This window comes from Bidens hawaiensis, unplaced genomic scaffold, assembly GCF_021521415.1.
Source record: "Bidens hawaiensis isolate Kalapana, Puna unplaced genomic scaffold, B.hawaiensis_p1.1 tig00022707_1, whole genome shotgun sequence".
In the NCBI taxonomy this organism is placed as follows: domain Eukaryota; kingdom Viridiplantae; phylum Streptophyta; class Magnoliopsida; order Asterales; family Asteraceae; genus Bidens; species Bidens hawaiensis.
Window position 1 is genome coordinate 282,249 of NW_027493553.1, and position 11,227 is coordinate 293,475.

Below are 11,227 nucleotides of genomic sequence, written 5' to 3' on the forward strand. Positions count from 1 at the left end.
AAAAGAGAAAAAGGCTGACAGGGAACAGTAAAAAGCATGGGCGGATCAGAAAAAGGTACTGGTCAAAGCATGGAAAAAGCAGATCTCCAAAGATAATGTCAGTCACTTTTTCTGCCAACCAATGGGGTTGGTGCGCATGCTGCGCCGAAAGTAACTTATCAGACATAAAGCAGATTAGGTCAACAGCTCAAAAGATAAGACATCACAAAAGCAAACGGCTAGATTCAACAGAAGAGAACTCAAAGGGTTTAGCGCGAGAAGGCTTGAGCGCGAAGGCAGACACAGAAGGTCAAGAGAGCGCGAGCGCGAAGGCAGACAGAACTAACCTTAACGCGTCGCGGAAAGAACTACATTTCTAAGCGCGCCGCGGGAAGAATCACATTTCTTAGCGCGCTGCGGGAGGAACTAAAATTCCTAGCGCGCCGCGGGAAGAACTATAATTCTTCGCGCGTCGAGGGATGAACTACGATTCTTAGCGCGCTGCGAGAAGAACTACAAATCCTTAACGCGTCGCGGGAAGAACTACCGTTCTTAGCGCGCTGCGAGAAGAATTACAATTCTTAGCGCGCTGCGAGAAGAGTTCGTCTCGCGTATCGCTGAACAGGTGGTCTTTACGCAGGATTCCTTGTAAGGGGTCTGGCGCGTGGAGCTGCGCAGACAACCTTAGGCGGGAAGGAACAAAGGACAGGCAAAGAGTTAGAAGAAAAAGAGGGAAACAAGGCGTAAGGGCGGGACGGCGACAAGAGGGAAAAGAAGGCGGAAAGAGAGAAAGAAGAGGGACGGGACGGCGGAAAGAAGGAGAGAGAAATAAGCGGGAAGGAAAATATATATTATTATTAAAAGTAAAATATAAGTATAATTAAATATTAAATCATAAAAGAAAGAGATCGGGTCAGAGAAACGGGTACCTGGGTCGGGTCGGATCAGGGCAGATGTCACAATTACTTTGTCCATGTTCGTTCATAATAAATAAGGGAATATTCATGTGCCTTCATGTTCATTCATTAAAAATCTAAATAAACATTTTGCAATGGAAATGAACAAGTCTAATACATCACAATTTATCCAGAAAACAAATTTATATCAGTGGCTTAAACTTACCTCATTCATTTTAAAGAGCGATTTTTATTTTCATATATATATATATACACACTTAGATGTTTATAAAACATAAACGAACGAAAATACATTAACGTATATAAACATGTAGTAATATTGAGTTGAAAGTGAAGTTTCAAACACCCACAATATTGTTATCTAAAAAATATGTTATTAAACAAAATCTTATAAATCCAAAAGTTAAACAAACAGATGTGAAAAAAAAACGTTGCAAATTAAATAAGTATATAATTAAAGTGAGTTCTGATATTTAAATAAATCAGGAGATAAAACAATTTACAAATCCTTAAAATAAGTTATATCCAATCCGCGTAAATAAAATTATTTGACCATGAAACCCAAAGTTTACTAGAATACCCCACTGAAGTACTTAAGTAAATTAAAACCAATCAGCATGAAATTAAATTTTAAAAATAACTGTTTGATCATTAAAGTCAGCTCCACCAGGATACCCTACTGAGGTGTTTAGCTCAAAACATTAAAGCTACAATATTCAATAATCTAAAACTTTAACTTTGAAAGTACACAAAACATAATTCACTTAAGCTTGAAGTCTCTGATTAAAATTAAACATAAATTTGTAGATCACAATTTTGAAGTTTATCAGTAAAGCATCTAACATAAAATCAAGACGAATCTGGATGTGGTCAAACCTATAGAAACAAAGATTAATATTTGTTAAACATAGTACTTGTAGCAATCAGATCTTTTAACATTGATGAATAGCAGCGATGGCTTTCTTCGAGATCAATTAGAGTTCCATTGTAACAAACCGCTCCAGTCATATAATAATAATAATAATAATAATAATAATAATAATAATAATAATAATAATAATAATAATAAATGTACATGATTTAGAAGGGTGTAAAGTTACAACAACTTATCCATTCATGATTTTGTTATCGGGATCATAAACCTCAAATGAACTTTAATAACTAACAAAGGCATAACGAAAAATAACCATAATCAGAACACTAACGGAAATAACCTTTTGAAATTGAATACAATAATAATAATATATATCATATAACCTTAAAAAAAATTAACGAAAAAACCTAATTAATAAAGAACCATGAATCTTTAATAGTTAACAAAGGCCGATCTTAAATATAAAACAAAAGCCAATCAATTTTAGGTATACATACAGATTAGGGGCAATAATACAATTTACTTATTGAATTCGATTTGAAATTAGAATAATAAGAAAAAGACGTCTACAAAAAAAAAGATTCAAATTAGTGCGCAATTAATGTGTTGTTGAAGCGATGAAATCGCACCATTGAATCATTGATTGAAGGTTAAGGTTTTGCAATTGTGAAGATACAGAAAGACCTTCAATCCATCATGACATTCGCTTAGTCTTCTCCCTATTTCAATCCACAAGGTCTCGCAGGCATAGGAAAGAGGAAAATGTTAAGATGAGTTGTTATGACCCGTGGTCTATTCGGGTTTCATTAGAATTCCCATACCCGTCAAAGTGGTTCGAACGCATAAAAAGCCTCGGAAGGGGGAGGAGGAGAAGTGAAAGGTGATTGGTGGACTGATTTATTGTGTTTAATTATCTTTCAGTTATCTTTCAATCAAGAAATGAGAAGAGAATTACCATGAGTATCCATAGAGAAAGGAGTGTCCATGGAGAAGAGGATGGAGAAGGTGGGAGGCGGCTTAAACCTGAAGAAGAGAATTACAAACTTTTTTTTATTTGAACTAAATATATGTTACACTTTTTATCATTAAATTTGTAACTTTTAAAAACTTTACCCAAAACTTTATGATTGTATTCAATGTAATTTATTTCTTTGTTTTATTTAATGAAATGTTATTATAATGAGGTAATGATCGGAAACGGTTCCATCCACGACACCCATTTTAGCCATTAAATTCGATGATGATGTGACGTCACATAACACATAACGTCTCCATAAAAACTTCATCCACTATACACGGTCTTAACGGTCATGTGTCGAACAAAAAGAATCTCTAATTTAAAAACAGAGACATGGACGCCTCACCGCACCATTCAGCTGTCAAATTTGCGTAGTTCAATTCTTTTCTTTATATGGACCGTTTCCATGTTTAGTAACAAGGTCCCATAAGGAATGAAAAAAATAAATAATAAAAAAATATAAAGAGATATATCTATGTCAACTCTCCAGCCTGTGTTAACAAGTGGTATTGAATCTTATTCAAAGATCAAATCCTCACCCTCTCCATCAATACTCACGGAAAGAAAGAAAGAGATGGGAGGTTGCTGCTGCTTTAAGGACAAAGAGACCGATTACACGGGAATTATTATAGCCATTACAGTCATCGCCCTAGTGCTAATAGCCGTATGCCTTCCTCAACCGCGCCATCGAGCCTATTATGTGTATCGTTGCTAGTGTGTGCTGTTTTTCAGGTACAGCTTTCTGAAACATCCTTACTCCATCAAGATTCGAGCTCTGTACAAGAACTGATAGGATATTGATGTACTAGGACTTTGGATTTTCTTGTTCTCTAATCTTTGTTCATATTATTCAAGAAAAAATAAATGCATTCTATATTGATCCCTTTTTTAAAGTGCATCTGTAATATTTATGATCATAGTTTGGTTAATGTTTATGGTTTTTATGTAGCTATTAACCTTATTAGTCTTGTATCATTTAAAGTTCAGATGTTGATCTCATAACATAGTGTTTGTATAAGTGCAATTTGGTCACTAAATACCAAAAACTATTATACGGTTTTTAATTTTAAAACGATAAAGAAAATCTCACTTGAAAACGAGGTATCACTTTGGTATTGCTCAGCGAACTATAAAAATCTCATTTAGCAAATTCTCTTTGGTATTGCTTAGCGAGTAATGGGTTTAGAAGTTGTGTGATTTCGTTGTTCTACCAAGTAACAAGTATAATTATTATTATTATTAATTGTTGATTTACAAAAAAAAATCTAAGTTACAACTACAAACAATTTTGTTTAATAAGCATTGATTTTGAATTTTACATTATGATTCTTTAAAAAGTTACCACAAGACTCACCCCAGTTTGCTCAAACTTACCATTTAAACTAAACCTTTTTCAAATAATTCGATTAATTTTATTTAACCAATCGGAATTTGACAAATGTTTCGCTCATAAATTCCTTTTTGTTTATAGCATTTGAAATATCTAATTTTATCATACTCTATATATACCGTTGTAACACGTGCGTCATTTTAATCTACTTTCAATGTGAGTTTCATATAATATCGATGTGAGTGTAATAATGTATAAGTCGCATAAACACCTACATACATCCTCTTAAAGTTTTACACATATATGACGTCAATTTATATAAGGTTCAACGCCTTCACGATAACACTAGGAGTGGTTTACGTAAAGATTTTGATGATTTTTTATTCTAAAAACTTACGACGAAGTCAATTTTTTCACAATTTTCCGGCCCGTAACCTGTGCAAGGGTTAAACTTGTTGATACAAATTAATAACTAGTTAGAGGCCCGTGTATCACATGAACAGAAATTAGTAAAATTTCTAGGTAAAGGTCAACTAACATATATGATTGTTTATTTGAATAAATATAAAATTATGCATTTATGTGTAAAGATGATTTTAAGTATATATATATATATATATATTGTAATTAGAATAAATTAGATGAATATAAAGTTATGAGAACTACATATTCACTATTAACAATTTAACGTATTTGCTAGTAAATATTTTATTATGTGTATTAAATTAGAATATCACATAATCAATAGACGCAAAAATTAGCATGAGCAATTAAAATAAAAATATAATATTAACAAAAATTAAGTTACATAAAGAGGTTACATCCATGTCATTAGTTGGCTAATTATGGATGAAATGACCGATAAAGAAACATATTAGAACATACTTAATTTTAATTCTAATTCTAATTACTTAATTCAATAATTATTAATATTGGTAAGAGTCTATATGGCATTCTATATGGACAGGCTAATCATGTGTCAACATTGTTTTGTTTTAATAGCTACTAGGTTAGGAACCCGTGTATTACACTGGTTGAACAATAAAAACGGTATAATCGATAAATCTTTTTAAATACGTTATATGATTAAACTTACGTATTACATATAATAATGAAAAATGAAAAGTTCATAAATCATTAAAATTACAAATAAGTTGCAAGTTTTATATATACAAATAAATTTCTATAGTTTTATTGAAACATTAACAAACCATATGTTGTAAGCAACAAAACATATACAATTATTTTTATTTGAACTAATTGCTAGTTTTCTTAACCATTGATTAGTCCATCTGATGCCCAATTATTACTTCTAGTAGTACCTGCAATTCACAAAAAAAAACCAAACTAACCATGATTTAATACCCAACATTTGTCTCATTCATTCAGTTCGATTTTTACATTCATAATCAGCCAAATAGATCGAAAGAGAGAAAAAAAAAAGGAAAGAAAGATTGGCTAAATTCATTTCAGCTCGATTTCAAAATAATAAGGCTTTTGTATTCATATGTGAAACCCATATTGCTAATCAAAATACTGGACAAGGAGTGTTCAAGTTACAACTGGTTCATACAAAATTAGTCACTTTGACCATCTACCCAACCCGCTTATGTTTTTGATATTGTAAAGAAGGTTTTAATGTCAAAATAACCTAGTTAGAATAATCTGATCAATTGGTTTCTACCCAACTCGCTAATGTTTCTGATCATGTTTTTATCATGGTACATCAAAATTTGTTATTGACAAAGGGGATCTATTGCACGAAACTTGGAACAAATTATAAACTAAGAGTCAATATACTTCAGGTTTGTGAGAAAAGTAAATAAGTCATTTGGGCAATCATAATCAATAAAAGGGGTGGTGCAGTGAACATGACTTTATAATATGAATCAAACTCCCTTAGTTGTAATCCACGATAAGGCTAGATAAGGAATGGATGGGATAATGATAAAACTATATAAAGAATGTTTTAAATCTTAATTAAATTTTAGTTTTAAATTCATAAATTTAATTAGAAGTTATAGGTTAATACATGAGAGTACCACTTGGCAAACTATTAGGCCAATTAAGTGGTTTGTGGTTCAATCAACATTTTTGTTTATTATAATAGTAGATTATAGTAAGATGTATAAAAGTTATTCTATAAGAGCATTCTCAACCCGTCCCTCATCCTTATCTCTATTACACTACAAAACACTATATTTCTTTCTCATGTTCAATTAAATAATATTTTTTATACCTTTATCATTACAATTTCTCTCTACTCTGCTTACAACCAATTCAACAAATATTAAAAAATAAATATGGACAAACAAAGTTTCCGCAAATTTAAAAAAAACCATTACCTTTTCTCTCTCAACCTTATAATTTACACTCATAGCCACTTAAAACAACACCCTATAATTTACATACTCTCCTCACATAAATTTTGGGGATGAGTTGGGAATGCTCTAAGAGCATTCTCAATCCAAACTCCATCTCTATAATTACACTAAAACATCATCTTTTCTCTCCTTTTTTTATTTTAAAATAATAATTTTTATACTTTTATTATTACATTTTCTCTTTCCTTCACTCACAATCACTTTCAAATTTAACCATTAATAGTAACATTTTTTCCTTTTTCCTCTTATAACCACTTTTAACCCTCTATAAAACAAAGAACACCCTTGTAAATTTGGAAGAATGAATTGGGGATGCTCTAAATAAATGGTTTTTAACTTTCAGAATTAGGTGACACACTTTTTCTCCATCCTTCCCACTTTTACATTAGGCTATATGTAGTGGAGAGGCTACAAATTGGGGCGAATTGCGACACGTGACGCCCAATCAGCAAGGGGTGAGAATTTGTTTTTGGGGTGTAATGATGTAGGGGCTACAAAATGGGGCTAAAGTATCTTCTTTATTATATTTTCTTTTTATAATTAAACTAAACAAATAAAAACCAATTTATTTAAATAATTAAATAAAAATGCATTCAAATTTAAAAGAAATACAAAAAAATACATAACTAAAAAAATACATAACTAAAAATTAAAAAAATACATAACTTAAAAAATACATAACTAAAAATAAAAAAAAATACATAACTAAAAAAACATAACTAAAAAAAAGAAACTAATATCCGTAACATTCACGCATTTTTTCACGTCGTCGTTGAAACAATAATGCGACTTCCTCGTGAAACCCCTCCGATTTGAGGGATTCGTAGTCTTCTTTCATTTGACGCAATTCCAACGTCTGGTTCAACTTTTCTTGTTGTTTGTTGGATGCTTGAAGGTCGTTTCTTATTTCTGTGGCATTTGTTTCCAAAAGACCGATCAATTCGTTTAATTGTCAGATGTCTTCACCGGGCGCCGTATTGAATCGTGTTGATGACGAACCTTCCCTCTTATTTTTTCTCGATCTCCCGCGTGGTCGAGGCAACTCTTTTACTTCTTCGTCGTCGGCTATATTAACATCGTCGGCTAAATTAACCGTGTCTTCCAGGAAGAAGTTACGAGCATCGGAGGGTATGTTTGGTGTGCTCGGATTTGTCGACGAAGATGTCTTCGACTTTTTTGAAGGTCGGGATGAGCCGGCTCGTTGGGCGACCGGAACGATTGGTGCCCCGCTCCATTTCACGCAACCGCGTAGTTTTTTCTAACAATTCAAATACTTGAACGGTTTCCCGGGCTGCTCAAAAGTTTGGCCTTGAGCTCGAAAGTCGCTCAAGGCTTGAGCTATAATGTCGCCTTCGTTATGCCCGCTATGCCAGCCGGGCCTCTGCAACCAGTTAATTATCCCGGCAAGTTTTTGACAATCGACGTTAAGCCCCTTCCAGTGGGCTTGAACCGCTTCTTTTCTCCGGTAGTCTTCGAGTTTATCGGTTATCGCGAGCCAAGCTTCAAATACTTTCTTCCAAAACACCCTGGTGGCTTGAAAGTTAGCTACAAATTAAAATCATTTGTCACAATTAGTATACATTTTAAGAAACACTAAATACATTTTTAATAAATACTTAATATTAACAAACTTACCGACGTCGGGTCCTCCGAAATGACGACCCAAGCCCTTGCGAGGGCCACCTCATCCTCGCTCCAATGCTTGTATGGATCACGTTGCGCCATCGGCTCCCCCGGTTGTTTCTTTTTGTGTTTACGGGTCGTCTTTTGGCTTGAACCGGAGGCCCGCGCCATTTGCGTCTCCGGCACCGGCACCGGCTCCGACTCCGGTGGTGTAGACCCGAACGTCGGCATTAAGTTTTGGGGCATGAGATAGTTGGCGTACATGTTTACGTCCGGGTCAGGAAATTGAAACGGATAGCTCGGTTGGTTTATCGGGTTCATCGGGACCATTGTAAGTTCACGTTCGGTTGGTTTTGCGAACCATGGAGTTGACCGAAAGCAAGGAATGGGTGGTTCGGTTGGTTCGGGTTGTTTCTAGGATTCATTTTGCTAATTTTTTGTAAGAATTTGGGTATGAATTGTGTATAAAATGGAGAAGAAGGTGTATGTTTATATATATATATATATATATATATATATATATATATATATATATATATATATATATATATATTGTTTTCATTAATTAATTATTTTTTTTACTTTTGACCGTTGCAAACGGTAAAATTATTATAATATTATTATTATTTAAACAAAGCCGGCGACAAAAGAACCCCGCCCCACCCCTTTTCGCCCACGTATCGCCGGGGTGGGGTGGGGTACTCCCCCTCCTTCTCGCCCTTTCTCTCCCATTTCGTCGCCCCACTACATGTAGTCTTATGTGGAGGTGGTGCCGACTATGTACGTCAATGTCCTCATTAATTAAGAATGAAACAAATTTTTTATTTGACTTTTTAATTTACACATGTATACATGTCACCTGGTTCGTTTTAAGTCTAAGAATTAGCCTCTTAATTGTCAACTAGGTTATTGACCCGTGGACGTCACGGGTGGAAAATTATAAATCATGTAACGTCCACACGTTACTAGCATCAACTAATATATAAATCATGTAAAACATAACATTCAACAAAAATAACATTCATTTTACAATTATAAATTAATAAATAGTTCCTTATAAACCACATTTGTAGTTTTATTTGTAATTTTACCTTCCTTGTCTAATATAAGCATTTTAGCGCCGTCTCTACTCTTCACTGGTGATAAAGCCACATATAGTTGACCATGTGTAGACACGGGTTCTCGCAGGTATATGCCAACTCTTGCTAGTGATTGGCCTTGACTTTTATTAATGGTCATTGCAATACAATCCGCAACAGGAAACTGTCTTCGTTTCAATATGAATGACAACTTCTTATCTGAAGGAGTTTGACCACTACGAGTTATATAAGTGCGAAAGTCAATGTTAGCACCTGAAATAACATTTACTTCGATAAAACGCCTCCCCAAGTTAATTACTTGTACGTTGCATAAACCGTTCTTTTGATCAATATTCCTTAGTAACATTATTGGCACATCAACTTTTAGAACCAATCTATGATTAGGCATCCCATGCATCTTTAAACCATTTAGAAAATCCGGTGATTGTAACGCTGGATCGAAACCAGGACCAACACTATCAGACTTGTCTATACTATCAGAATTGAGATATTTAACTTCTTCTCCGAGAAACAAAGACAAAAACTTGTCATTAATATCTTGGACAACCTCATTTAAAGGTGCAAGTATGGCCCTTTCTTGAAAATATGAAATATCATTAAAAATTTTCAATAATGCTGGATATACAAAATCAATTAGATCAGAAATAGGATCAGATGAATCACCAATCAAAAGATCATATGATATATCTATAATGACGTTGTTATATTTATAATAATGAAATTTATTAATAAATGATAATTTTATATGAATTATAAGACATCATAAATTATTTGAATCAAATACAAAAACATACAAAGATTAACAAAGATAAATGAAAAATTAAAATATTTTATAACTTATATCATGAGTACAATAATAAGCAAACAAACAAATTAGTCTCTAAATCAACAAAACAATTTTACAATTTTGATTCAACAAAATTCTATCTCAATGTTGATTCAAAAGATGAACTTTATCTAAGACATTTGTTACATATCAATAACCGTAATGTTTATTACTCTAAGATAGTACACGTGTTTATTTGCACATTAATTTAAATATTTGTTGTACATCAATGTTAAAAGATGAACAATATCTAAGACATTTCTTTTTATAAGTATATTTTAAATTTTTATTACAAAACAAATTGTTATGACAATCTAAAATCTAAATTTAGTCATTCATAATACTATAATTAATTTATCGTCAAAATAAAGTCTTAATCAATATTCAATAGTGTAGGTTCCCAGCCGGATCTACACGGAATATCCCGTTCTACGTAGGTGCGGAATCCCTACGTAAGACGTTACGAGCGTAGAAGACGATACGAGTTAACACGATCGAACACACGTTACAATAAGCAAAGACACTTTGTATTGCAACCGGAAACACGTGATATCAATCACTGATTACAGAACTCGTAAACTAAACTTGTTACAAAATAAGCCGTAACCTAATGAATATATATCACGACAACTTCGCTTGGAATGTTCAGGCGAAGTTGTCACTAACTTCGCTTATCTAACAAGTTCGCCTATATCAGCGAACTTGTTAGCTAACTTCGCTTACATACAAACACAAATCCAAATGACTTGATTACAGACACTATATACTGAACTACTGACATCATGCACCAACAGACTCCCCATTGGCAGTAGCTTCATATCTTTATCTTCAAACACGTGTCTTGTAATCTTCAAAAATCTTGAATCTTCATCTTTAAGCATGAACTCCTTCACGTACACAAACTGATACAATTCTTTGATATTTCTTCGCTTCGTCTTTCCAAACAGGAATGTAAAATATCTTCTTCTCATTCAGCACCTGCAGATCAGCTTGCGACAAGTTCACTAGATGCATCGGATCATAGACTCTCAGCAGCTCTTGTTCATCTTCGTCCTCCATTACTGCTTCAGCTGTCTCACAATCTACATACCACCACTTCAGATCTTTCAGCACATCCTTGGGCATTTGTTTCATCGGCACCTCTTTTAGACACCGGATCGGTTTATACTTCATAAT